Below are 14,304 nucleotides of genomic sequence, written 5' to 3'. Positions count from 1 at the left end.
AAAATGAGCCACTGTTACAGTTTATTTGGTGTAACCTTCCTTCCTCAGTATATAGCACATAGTGTATGCTGATGAATCATGTGCTGTTGATTTTAAAATCAGAACCCTTCAGAAGAGCTGGATGCCTGAGTGTCTGAAATGGCTTAGGACATAAACTGCTAAGAAATAATTTCAGTACTCTTAAAGAAAATGCAGTTCCCTTTGTTATATATTCCTTACGCAGTACAACGGTAGTGAAAGATGTCTTTGTCTTTTTTCTTCTTTTCTGTCTTCCCTTACCCATGAGAAGTTAATGGTTTAAGGAAAATACTCCAAGCCCAACAGATCATGTCAAATATTTGGTTTGGTAGGATTAATATTTCACTGCAGAGCGACAGTGGGAGCGCTGTCCTAGTTTTAGGGATGATTATGTAAACTAATGAGCCCCATCCGTTAAAAAACTTACAGAAAGAGAAAGCTATTTATCATGTGGGCTACACTGACTGTACTTAGAAGACACTGAAGTAGGTATTAAATGCTTACAGTGGGGTTACATTTAATTAAAATTGTTCTTTTTATGATATTAAGGTTAATAATTATGACACTGTGCAGTTGTGTAATTTTTTTCCCCCAAGTCTCAGTGGTTTGTTATTCTGTGTCTTATTCCCCCATTGGCTTAAAATTGGCTTTTCACTTTACCTTCCTAGGCATTGTTTCCATTACAAGGGATCTAAAGAATTACACTTGGCTGGGGCAGTTGTAATTGTGTATTTCAACCACTAGAGGGAAGTGACTCTGTTATTTGTTCTGGGGAGAGAAGGTGTTTAATCTCTTTGATTCTGCTCCTGTTCATTGACCTTTAACCCAGAAGGGGTTATTCTTAGCATTGGGACCACCTCTGCCCCTGTTCCAGAGAAGAATCTGTGGGAAGGAAAAGACATAATCAAGGACACTGATCTAGGACTTGGTTTATAGTTACGTCTACCCAAAATGTCGCATCTAACCAGTTCCTTCCAGACGGCTCCCAGTAGATGAGCGGCTTTGCTGGGGAAAATGAGTGGTTCTCCCAGAAGCACTTCATCTATTAGTTTTCAAGTAGCGGTAGCATGATTAATACTTTAAAAATACCAGGTACTGTTCTCAACACTTAAAAAATACTAACATAACCCTACCAACAGTCCTGTAAGGTTAACTATTCTTATTCTAATTTTGCAGAACAGGACACTAAAGCACTCAGAAATTAAATAACTTACCCAAGATCCCAGAACTAGTGTGAAATGGTGCTGGCATTACAACCTGGGCGGTGGCCTCAATCCGTGTCGTCAACCCCTATGAGATACCACCTCTCCGTAAAACCCAGGTTTCTAGGCATGAACAGACATCCACGGAATTATGACCAGTTTGAGTCTGCAAAGGGGAAGATATTTTGGTTCAAAAAAACAGAAAAAGAAAACTGCAGAATCAAAATTTATACTATATTTTATCTATGAAAATATACTCTTTTTTTTGTACATTTTAACATACCTGATATCAGGTTGTTGGCTTCCAGCTTTTTAGACAAAATAAGATATTTGTCTGAAAATATAACATACTGACTCCATTAATCATTAAACAATCACAACAGTGTAACTTTGGGGAATCATTTCTATTTTAGATCTTTGCACTTCAGGAGAATTCCCAAGTAGGTGTGCTGATTGCTTAGATATGAACAAGTAGAAACTACTCACACCATGTTTCAGAGGACAAAAGGTTTAATGTGGGATGTGGGAATGTTTGACAGCGTGTCAAATAGGACTTTGAAAGGTAAGAATCCCCAGAACCTTGACATTTTAAAAAATGTCCCTGAATTGTGCTTCTCAATTCTCCGAAGCACCTTTTCACCATGTCTGTCTCTCCTCACACCTTCTAGTGCATAACCTGCCTGAGGCTATTTATTTTCCCTTAAGAAGTCAGTTATTTTCATCAAAATTTTAAAAAATCATTAACAGTAAGAACATTTGGGGAGAACCGTTTGTTTTCAAGAGTGATTGTTCCCAGTCATTGATCAGTTGAAGTTGTCCCTGTCCCGTGGAAGTACATGACAGAACAAAATTATTCAAGCAAATTGGGCAGAGTCTGTGGTATTTGAAAGGAGGCACAGCCAGTGTTGCCGGTATATGGGTCTAGCCAAGAGCTCTATTGACACACAAGTGTAGCCATGTGAAAAGACTATTTTTTATGGTAAATTGTTATTCCACCCCCACCACTGACATTTCGAAACCACCTCTTTTGAGGAAAGAAGTAGCATTTCAGACAGACTCTTAAGAGAGTTCCCAAAAATGTGCAATTAAATATTTACACTTGGCAAAAGTGAATTCCACCACTGTGTTTTAAATGATATTTGTATTTTGTGTCTCATTTTCATTAATTTAAAATTTTTTTAAATGTTTTATTTATTTCTGAGAGAGAAAGAGAGGGAGAGAGAGAGAGAGGCAGCATGAGCAGGGGAGGGTCAGAGAGAGAGGGAGATGCAGAATCTGAAACAGGCTCCGGGCTCTGAGCTGTCAGCACAGAGCCCGACGCAGGGCTCCAACCCACAAACCATGAGATCATGACCTGAGCTGAGGTCGGATGCTTAACCAACTGAGCCACCCAGGTGCCCCATCATTTTCATTAATTTTTTAATCTATAGTCAGAGAATAGTCAAAGACTACACACACACACACACACACACACACACACACACAATGTGAATTTTGCTTTTGTAGCTTCACTCTAGATCTCTCCCTTAGGGCTTTTTTTTTGGGCGGTGGGGGGGAGGGGGTGTCTCTCCAGCTCCAACAAGCCTGCACAGATTTCAGATGGAGATGTAGAAGAAGTGACATTCAGACTTTAAGTTTGCCCAGTGTTGACAGCTCTGTGGAAGGTTCAGTGTAACAAGAAGTTAAAATAATTTGATAAGGTGAAATGTATGGATTATCAGGGGATTTATTTTACTTATGTTTTGCTTATTCTTTTTTAACAAACAAATTGAAATAAATTTTCAGATGGCCTTGGGAACTCAATTAATTGTTTTGAAATCAATAGATTTTACTTAGAAATACATTCTATTTATGAAGTTAGTTTTCATACACAAATTTAAAGAGCTGTCTGACCACAGCTATTCTCTATGATTTCATCTCCATTCATGATAATTTATCTGGTCATATTTCTCTGTGAGATTTTCTTAAAAATTAGTTAACTACTCTTGAAAACTTTTAGACAGAAATCTAGAGTTTCCTGGAATCGGACAAGTAGATTCAATGTGACTTGACTGGGAAAACAAATGTTATTTATTTATTTATTTATTTTATTTACTGGGCTTTTTCTAGGACTATAGCATGTTAGGATTTAGTTCTTCCCTCCTGAAATGCCAATTCTTTGGATGAAGAATAAAAATAAGCATGATTTAGAATTGTGTCAGTGAAAACTTCTCAGGACAGGACTCTGAAATATAGGACCTTAAATTCCTACCTCACTCAAAGAAGCAGTCATTACATCATCTACTCTGAGATGCTGAGTGGGGTGGGAGAGGGATGTTACAGATTCTAGATATGACTTTCTTCCATACTTAGGATGTATTTATGAAAAAATGGCTGTCTGGGTCATGAGCTCTAGTCTGTTCATCTGTTTATTGTTTTCCACCTGTTGTTTTTTTTTTATCTTCTTCCCTTGGAATTAACACATCAAAAAAATTCAGTAATTTATGATATGGCTCATATTTATGAAACACGACAAAGGCTGCTTTTTCCCTTCCCCTCCAGAATTCTTGTTTGGGTACTTACATTAACCGATGGGTTCGATCCATAGACCACATGGTGAGTGATAGATATTCAACCCATTCAGAACTTCCATTGTCTACTTTATATTTTATAAGCATATCCTAAAATGCCCTTTGTAATTTGGTAGACAAGGCCAGAGCTCTCCTGTTAGGTAAATTACAGTCAGCAGGCTTTGCTCTCCATTAAAGCTGAAAGTAACAAATAATGTGTCATTTTAGGTACCCTACAGATACTTGAGCTCACTGAAGTAAAACTGTTCCCATTTCTGGGACAGAATCACTGAATGAATCTTTCTGAGCCATGAATTCCATGGTATTCTTTTTTAAGTTTCATTTATTTATTTTGAGAGAAAGACAGTGTGAGTGGGGGAGGAGGGGAAGAGTAGAGAGAGAGAGAGGGAGAAAGGAGAGAGAACCTCGAACAGGCTCTGCACCGTCAGCACGGAGCCCGATGCAGGGCTTGAACCCACCAAACTGTGAGATCATGGCCTGTCCATATTATAGTTTTTAAACCTGTGGTACTAGGCACTAACAAAGGATTAATAAAAGAAATTATTACTTTGCAGGGGAGAGAAAGGACTTTGATCATGTCACATGACATTCAAACTGCTCGGTGAGGATTATGTTTATCTTTTAGCCCCTAACAGTTTATTGTCCAGTGCTTTTGAACAGTTGAAGTTGTCTCTCCCTGAGCTGCCACCAGAGACAGCCTTGACCTTCCCACTTCTTCTGTGTGTTTTCTTATCAAGGAGTGTTATTTGAAGGGAGTTGGAAGACGAGTTGGCCACAAGTCTTTTGAGGTAATCGTGGAGCAAGTAACTAAAGATGAGGAAACACTGTTAAAATGCACAATGTATTTTCATGTACATTAAAACAACAATAACAGAAGTGAAAGAGTAANATATATATATATATATATATATATATATATATATATATAGTTTATTTATTTTTTAGACAGAGAGAGACAGAGCATGAGTGGGGGGAGGGGGTAGAGAAAGAGGGAGACACAGAATCCTAAACAGGCTCCAGGCTCAGAGCCTGATGTCGGGCTCGAACCTACGAACCGTGAGATCTGACCTGAGCTGAAGTCGGATGCTTAACCGACTAAGCCACCCAGGCACCCCAGTAGGCATAGTGCTTTTGTGATACATAGTTACACTGCTGGGTGTGCTACTACTCTAACCGTGATTACACTACTTCTGAGGTTGTTTTGCAAGTACTGTAGTTACACTACTCTGAGGGGTTTTGTTATTTTTTTTTTTTTGCAAGGAAATGTAGTGCCATGCTGTTATATATTTTATAAGGATGATTTGCTGGATGCATAATTAGTAAATAAGCCACCTCCCCTTGATGCCTGTGTGAACAATAAAACAGTGTCTACATCCAGGACTGATAGCCCTTTCAATGCCAGGATTTGCGGCTTCACTTCTATTTTTCTTTAATGAAGAGGGGTGGGGAGATGACCTGGTGGCCATTACTCTCAAGGAGCCTGGTCCACATTCTGATTGATATCATTCTCTAAACATACTCCGATAGTTGTAAGTGGGCTCTGCCCTATTCTTCATAACTTTCTCTAAAGCTTTCAGTTCCCCTTCAAGTATAAACCCTGCTGGGTAGGAACATCTTCAACAGTACCCACAAAAATGTTAATTCTTAGATCCTCAGTTGGGGTTGGTTGACTGCAGAGTTAGAGGAAGATCAAGATGTAGAGATGGGAGGCACCCGGGTGGCCCAGTCGGTTAAGCATCCAACTTCGGCTCAGGTCATGATCTCAGGGTTTGAGAGTTAGAGCCCTGTGTTGGGCTCTGTGCTGACAGCTCAGAGCCTGGAGTCTGCTTTGGATTCTGTGTCTCCCTCTTTCTCTCTCTGACCTCCTCCCTGTTCATGCTCTGTCTCTCTAAAATAAGCAAACATTAAAAAATTAAAAAAAAAAAAAAGAGGTAGAGATAGGCATTTGGCAGAGAGGAGGAGATGCGCTAGGAGAAGAGACAAACAGGTGAGCTGTGTCTGTTCCTCCTAAATGGGCTGGAGGCTTTTGCTTTGCTGGTTGACATATGTGAGCCTGGAGTCCAGGCTGTGAGGGGGTGGCCTGCAGGTTGCAGACCTTGAGCAACTCTTTCCTGGTACTCAGAATGCTCATCTGTTCACTGCGGTGAGTTGGGAGGCGGTACATGTTCATCATGTCCCCAGAAGGATTGAATTTCCATCCTTGGAAGAAGATCACCCTGTCCGAGTTTGTTTTTAGTCATCTTTTCAGAGGATACCGAGTAACACTTTGTTTACTTCAGCCATGCTTGTTGTAAAGGATTGGTAAAAGAGCTAATAGTTGTGTTTTGGTTCATTTCTTAATGAATCATCAGAATCTGCCTAGAAGTCACAGACTTAAATTTTCTTCATTCTCTTTGTTTGTCTTTGTGAAGATTGTCAGCAATGACCATGCTTTAAAAGAATCATCTAACCACTTGACAAAAGGCAGCATGGTTTTGGAAGAACCCCTCCCCACCCCAGGCTTATATGTAGAAGTTAGGGAAATAGAAAAATAACAGGTTTGTGTATATTTTTTTTAACCTTACAAAATAATGTATGTGCATCCATGAAATCTGATGAGTATCTATGATGTACTTAGAGGCATACACATGTGAACAGAAACTATCTTTGTACTCAGAATGCTTAAAATCTAGTGGAGAATCGGACCTGTCACAATTGTGCTCCAGTAAAAAGACTGCTATAAAAGAAGTGTGTGTATGTATACAGTAAAATTGTGATCCAGGAGGAAAAACTCTTAGGTCCACAAAAGAAAGTCAGGCAGACTTAGCTGGAGAGGTGATCTTACATCTCTCAGTTGAAAAATGTGTAGAAGTTTTCCAGGCAGAGGAGATGGAAATTCTAGGAACAGGGAACAGGGCGTGCAGAGGCAGTGAGGTAAGGCATAGCTCCTGCATCCGGGGAGGTTAAAGTAATTCAATATTTCTGACATGTATGTATTTTTTCTTTATTATTGGAGCATAAACCACAAGGGGATGAGTGTCAAAGGATGTGGCCGGAAAGATAACAAGGGACAGTATTCATAAAGTATTCCGTTAAAGAGGTTTTGATTTCCCTCTGAGGAACCTCTCAGACTCTAATATGCATGAGATTCCTTCCCTCCTTCTTCCCCCCGCCCCCCGCACTTTGGTGGAATGCAGATTCCTGGGCTTCATGCCCAGAAATCCTGAGTCACTGGGTGTTCGGAAGCCTCCTCAAATCTGCATTTCTCATAACCACTCCAGGTAATTCAGTGATGGCTGGACAGAAACTGTACTTGATGAAATACTGCTAGAGTGGCGGAGAACCACTTAACTTTCTTTCCCAAGAGAGATAGTAAAATGATCATGAGTACAATTTAGGGCTGGCCGCTTTGGAGGGATAGTTCAGAGTAGGGAGGGTGAGGGTCTTTTATTAATCCAGGCAAGAGGTAATGGAGGCCTTGACCAGGGGGCCCTGTACAGTGTGAAAATCTGCTCTTTTTTCATTTTACATACCATGAGAGCTTACTCAATTTACTTTGCTCTCATTTTCTAATTTTCCCAACTAGTGTATTTTTATAACATTTAAGTGAGATTTTTTTTTCTACTCTCTTGAGTATTTCTGCTGTGTCCATGTCATCTGGCCTTATTTTTCTTTTATGATTGGTGTATTACCATTTTTTATAATTCTGTATGTCCTTCATTTCCTAAAAGGCACCTATAGAGATCATTCTTATTTCACATCGATAAATACGCATCTATCACCCATCTGCCACTATATTGGATGACATGATTGACTGTTGCTATAGCTCTTAAAACTGGAATAACTTCTTTTAAAAAACTTTTTTTTTTTCACATTGATTTATTTTTGAGAGACAGAGCGAGACACAGCATGAGCGGCGGAGGGGCAGTGAGTGAGGGAGACACAGAATCTGAAGTAGGCTCCAGGCTCTGAGCTGTCAGCACAGAACCCGATGAGGGGTGCGAATTCACCGACCACGAGATCATGACCTCAACTGAAGTCGGCCACATAACTGACTGAGCATCCACGAGCCCCACACTGGAATAACTTCTTTTTGAAAGTTTTTTTTTTTTAAGTATTCACTCATTCATTCATTCATTCATTCATTCATTCATTTCTAGAATGCGTGGGGGAGAAGCAGAGAGAGAGGGAAACAGGATCAAAGCGGGCTCTTTGCTGACAACAGAGAGTCCATTCTGGGGCTCACACTTATGAACCATGATATCATGACCTGAGCCAAAATCAAGAATTAGAACCTTAACTGACTGAGCCACCCAAGTGCCCTGAAAGTTTCTTGATAACTATTAACTAGAATATAGTTGCCTTGTCTGATGTGACTTAACAATATTTTGGTTCAAAGAATGTTTGTGTAGTTGAGACCAGAAACTTGGTCTGTGCCTTTCAGCCCTCGCCGTCTAGCTAAACAAAGACCGGAAAATCTGAGTTATCTAGCCTCATGGGAAATAACAAATTTGTGTTTGTTGGGAAGAGGGGAAAGGCAATCTGAAATTATAGCTAAAAGAATATTTTGAAATTAGGAACATTTGTTTTTATTGCGTACATGTTGACTAATGTTAAAATAGCACTTGCTCTTTCAAAAGTAAGTGATTTTTCTGAGCAATGAAAAAAGAAAGCCCTCATGTACAGCACAACAGAATAATTCTGGAATTCAGGACTGCTCACAGAAAATGCAGTCTGACCAGTCTGCAAATAACAACATATATATTCAACCCAAAACACAGCACTGTATGGATTTATAACCCAGTCAACTTTGAAAATACCCATTTGCCCAGTTGCCATAGACAGGTAAGGATTTATGTGTAGAAACAGTTATTTTTCATTTTTAGATTATGAAATCCCCAGAATAGGAAAGACTTCATTTTTAAAGCAATTTCCGAACTTCTAAGGTTTTAAGGCTTTTACATGTGCATTTCATTTTGATAAAAGATGCCAATCTAATTTCAAGAAAATGTCCATGTCAAAGTATGTAGTTTTAAGTTTGTAAACTCTTCAGAGTATTCTAAAATTCACAGGAACATGAAATTTCAGGTCATGGTAAAAGGACTTTCAAATATATGGCTTCTGGGAATAGAGTTTTTTTTTTCCTAATTAAGAATAATAACCAACTTGACAATAAACCATTTAATTAAAAAAATGAAAAAAAAAGAATAATAGGACACATTTTTCAAAGAATATATATATACATGTATATATATATATACTCATATATATGTGAGTATAATCATCCATAATCCCCCACTTAGAGATAGCCACTAAAAATACTTTGTTTAGTTCTTTTTTATTCATATACACTCACATATTATAAACAAATATCATAACTGCTCCATTTCGTGTGGCGTTTTTTTTACACATTTTTCAGGAGCATTGCCTATTATGTATATTTTACAAATGTGGTCTTCCTTTCCTATGGCTACGGTAACAAATTATGACAATCTAAGTGGTTTAAAACAATGTATATTTATTCTTGTTGAGTTCTAGAGGTCACAAGCCTGAGATAGTTTCTCTGGGTCAAGATCAAGGTATGTGCAGGGCCCAGCTTCCTCCAGACACAGTAAGGGGGAATTTGTTTCCTTGACTTCTCCAACTGCTTTCTAGACCTGCATTCTGTGCATTCCTTCATCCATCTCAAGACCCTTAATTTAATCACGTCTTCAACATTTCTCTTGACATATAAGGCAACATATTCACAGGTCCCGGGGATTAGAACCTGGATGTCTTTGGATTCTATTGTAGTCTATCTTTATTGGTTTTATAGTGTTTCGTTTTATGGCTATTCCAGTTTTTATTAGCATTTGCCCTAATAAATTACACTTATTAACATTATTAACACCTGTACCTTTGGGTTTATTCACCCATAGTATGCTATAATAAGGAATTCTGAGATTAATTCCCATATGCATAAATGTTTGTGTATGTTGATCATATAAGTTCCAGGATGTCAGTTTATAGTTAAAATGTATATTTGTATGTGTATATTATATGTATATGTAGGCAGCACACATATACATTTATATGTGTGTATCTGTGTATATGAGAGGTATGTGTTGGTATATTTGTTTTTTCATTCTCCAGATAGCTTTCTAGGTAAATGGCAGAGAGAACTTCTCTCCTTATGCTCTTAGCAGCATCCTAAAACAGGATCTTTATTTTAATCTTTGCCAGTTAAACAGGTAAAAAGATGTAAGTGGTGCTTTGAGTGCATCTCTATGATAACTTATTGGACTGAACTCTTATCATCCTAAACATTATATTGTATCAAATAATATTTCTTTTAATATCTTTATTGGCAATGAAAATGACATAACGTAATAGATGTAGATACTAAAGTTTGCTTGAGAAATCCTTGGCTAAAATATTTTGTGTCTTAACTAAAATAATAGCCTGTGATTTGTGGAAAAATTTGAATCAGCTTTAGCAAAGGGATAAAATTTGGATTGTTAACAGAAGTGCATGGTTTCTACCTCTATCTGTATATGCTCTTTATGTGGTACTTTGATGGAAACTCTTACCTCTTATTTTAATGGGATAGTTTTCCATAGCTTTAGATGTCTGACCTGGAAAAATATTCAAGAAAAGAAGAACTGATAAATTAACTTTAATCTTACATTACAGAAAGGTCTCAGTGTCAGCTACTAAAGGGCTAAATATAACTACTCTGACCCACTTAAACCAAATTGACACTTGTAATAATTGCACTGTAATTCATGCTCAGGAGCTGGATAAGAAATGATGAACCTTAGACCCAAGCTTCTGGATCAAGAAACTCCATGTCCTTGAAGTTAATTCCAGATTGAGAGACTAATGCAATGACTAGTAACGGAGGGTCACTGTTACAGTCAAAAAGCATTTAGCATTTCATATAATCTCATTACTGTTGTATATGTATACATACATAAAGCTACCTATGCATGGTCTCCATTTTCTGAGATTTTGAAATCTGAAACAATAGATCTGCCCAACTGATACAGCATATATAGATAATGAAATGGACTCATGAAATTCAAGAGGAATAGAGCAAAAAAAGCTTTTGTAAACATGTACAAGCTGAGTCTGCAAAATATCAGGATTCTGTACCTGACTTTGCTGTCAAATATCTTTCTAACCCTGTACAGATCTTTTTCCCCTTTCTCCTTTCTCTAACATTCATCTGAATGGGGATTCATTCATCTGTACTGAGGATTTAAAGATTTAAAGATGGAGGAGATACAGCCCCTTCCCTCTTACCCAAGGACTGATCTGCAAACAAACAGATTGTGATTTTGATGTGGTGGGAGAACTTTTTTTCTGCAGAAGCTCTCAGGAACAGAGCCTATTAGAGGGATATTGAACCTGGTGGGGTTGGGGTTCCTTCTCAAAGTAAGGCTGCCTAGAACATGCGGCAAGAAGCTCAGTCTTACGGTATGATGGGGGTTAGCCTTCCTATTTGTCAGATGAGGGGGGCTGATCTCCAAGCCTGCTCTTGGCTCTAAAACTGGATTGCTTAGTTCTGTTAGAGGCCAGTACTGAGTGTCAGCTTTTAGCGGATCTTCCGGCAGCTGGTTTAGAATGGAGAGGCACACTCATCTCTGGCTCCCTCTCACTCATCTCCTGTAGGGTGACCCTTGCTGCCCTGGAAGGATGATAGCCTTTTTCTGTCCACTTCTGTCCTAGAGCTCTGACAGACTCAGTATGCAGCTTCTCCCAGGATCTTTTCTTGCTGGAAAGTCAGAGGATGGAGGGCTAGGATAACATGCTTGCAGACAGTGATTATGATGCCAAACTCAGTCTCTATGCTGGGCTGCCATCCGTCACGTTCTACTCCTCTGCTCTGTCTTACACATCAAGTAGTCTCTCGTTTGGGAGAATAGTACTTCCTTGCTCATAATCATCTCTTCTCTCCTCTTGGATTTTTTTTTAAAGTTACTGGTTATTTGCTACATTTCCTGAGTCTATGATTCTCCTGGGATCCAAGGAGTGCCTCCTTGGTTAGGTTCCTTTCCCCTTCTAGCTTCTCCTTTGCTCTCTTAGACCTTGTCCTTCAAAGCCCTTGGGAATTACGTATTTCTCTGTCCAACCTGTCAGGAAATATAAATCAGTTTTATTGTGTTTCCTTTGTTTTATCTACTCACTTTGTAAATGTGAATCTACCTTGAAATATTGTTTAAAGATTTTTTTTCATAGTCTTAGGATGATGTAATCTTACTTATGATCTGCCTCTTGGTGTTGAGCATTTAGCCTGTCCCTACAAGTTAATTTTCATTTACCTTTTTATATTCTTTGATAGTTTGGTAACATGAGCAAAATAAATGTTTAATAACACTACTACAGTTTTTTTTCAACGTACTCCACATTTCTAGCTCAGCCTTTAAATTTTACTTTTTTAAAAAAATGTTTTATTTATTTCTGAGAGAGAGAGAAAGAGAGAGACAGACAGACAGCATGAATGGGGGGGGTCAGAGAGAGAGGGACATACAGAATCCGAAGCAGACTCCAGGCTCTGAGCTAGCTGTCAGCACAGAGCCTGATGCGGGGCTCAAACCCACAAACCGCGAGATCATGACCTGAGCCAAAGTCAGATGCTTAACCAACTGAGCCACCCAGGTGCCCCTAAATTTTACTTCTTTTTAAAAGATCGCTTTTTTTAAAAAAAATGTAATGTCTTTTATTTATTTTTGAGAGAGAGACAGTGTGAGCAGGGGAGGGTCAGAGAGAGAGGGAGATGCAGAATCTGAAGACAGGCTCTAGGCTCTGAGCTGTCCCAGAGCCCAATGCAGGGCTCAAACCACGAACTATGAGATCATGACTTGAGCTAAAGTTGGATGCGTAACCTACTGAGCCACCCAGGTGCCCGTAAATTTTACTTCTTAAGATGTGCAGTGATTACGAGGATTGCTCATTCAGGATGGTCAATTTGCTCTTTCACACTTCTACGCTTAAATTCACAAGACAGCATTTAGAAGGTGGCCAAAGTAGACCTGTAGGTGTGGACAGCAGTGGGGAAGGAGTCACTCCTAGGTGCTCTAAAGATGGGAATGGATAGTAGTCAAACTTAGTTTACAGCATAGTCCCCAGACTAGGTGGAGATCAGGCAGAATACATTTGGAAACTCAGTATCAACACAACTTTCCATAATGTCTTCTTATTGGAATTAGCCTTGTGACCAGAGGGTCAGTTCAGGGAGCAGACAGCTTCCTAGGGCATTCAACTGCACTAGAAAGCCTAGTTCCCCACAGTGTTTAAGTTCAGGGAAGCCTCAAGGGATATTATCTTCAACACTGTTCCAAGAATGTGGGAGAAAACCCTATTGAATGGGCATGGAGCAGAGGGTAGGAAGTAGAAGGGAGAATTCAAATAGGTGAAAAGAACGTGGAATTCTTTGTACAGGCGAAGGCAATGAACAGTGAAGAATCTGACCCATTCTTAAGTAATCATTTTATCCTAAGCCAGCATTTCAGTAGCATGACAAGTTTAGTTTTCATTGTCATTTACCTTTCTTATAAAAACAGTGACTGATAATAGGATCTGATTAAATGAGTGAGCATTCTGGATCACAAAACCTGTCCATTACTGTGTAGGCTTAGTTATTGTGCAATAGGTAGAAAATCTTGCTAAATATCCATATATTGACTTAGACCGGCTATAGTCTTAGGAATTTCCAATAATCTCAATTTCCTCTTAGTTCTTCAGCCAGTTTTACTGTACTTGCAACTAAACTATACTCTAGTTTCTGCCCATATAATTATTTTGTCTGTAGGAAAATGTCAGTAGTTCTGACAGTTTTAATTCTTATGTTTGCTGACTGCATTATCTTCTGAATCATAGGTTCCCAAATCAAGTCAAACAGGTTAGAAGACAAGTTACACTTGAATGTCACACCTACTCTTATCGTAATGAATGTGGGAATATATTAGCCACTTTCACTGTATTAAGCAGTTCATTTCTGGCTTTTCACACAGTTTACTTAGTTTTATTTTTTCATTTTGGATACAACCCAAATTTTCCCTAGCCCATGTTAAAGTACATGTAGTTTTAAAAAAAAATTATGTTTTTACCCATCCCTTTGAGAATCTGCTGGGTGGGTTACTCAGAATGTATGGGTGGAGAATGTAATGACATCTGCTCATAGGCCAGGATATTTATCATTCAGTCAAGAGAAAAAAATGTTTTATGCATTTATTTACCCATTTTAGTTATCACTAGTGCTCAAATACCTGGGCTTTTCAGGAAGAAATGGAATGCGAGAGTTGAGAGTTAGAGAGTCATGAGGTCTTGGAACCATCCAGAACTTGATGCCTGTACACTCACTGCATCTCTTTCCGGTGACCTCTACTCAGACACCCTTATAGGAGGTCCCTTCTTGGGTTTTCAGCCTTTTTTATCTTCCAGTCTAAAGATGCTTCCTCATTGTTATTTCAGTGTTCAAGGACAGCTGTCAGACTCCCTAAAATTCTCTTTCTGCACTTTCAACACAGAGTTTCTTCAACATGTAATTTATT

General features: G+C 38.8%; 1 long non-coding RNA gene across 1 annotated transcript; it reads right to left on the bottom strand.

The window, feature by feature from the left end:
- Positions 1 to 784: 784 nt before the first annotated feature.
- Positions 785 to 14,304, bottom strand: LOC144239505 (uncharacterized). Its single transcript, XR_013337447.1, has 4 exons — positions 14,020 to 14,304; positions 10,339 to 10,383; positions 1,233 to 1,386; positions 785 to 900 (listed from the first exon to the last, which is right to left on the bottom strand). It is a non-coding gene; the product is annotated as an uncharacterized LOC144239505 (long non-coding RNA).

This window comes from Crocuta crocuta, unplaced genomic scaffold, assembly GCF_008692635.1.
Source record: "Crocuta crocuta isolate KB4526 unplaced genomic scaffold, BGI_CrCroc_1.0 scaffold383, whole genome shotgun sequence".
Lineage (NCBI taxonomy): Eukaryota > Metazoa > Chordata > Mammalia > Carnivora > Hyaenidae > Crocuta > Crocuta crocuta.
This window is presented reverse-complemented; position numbering and strand designations above follow the sequence as displayed.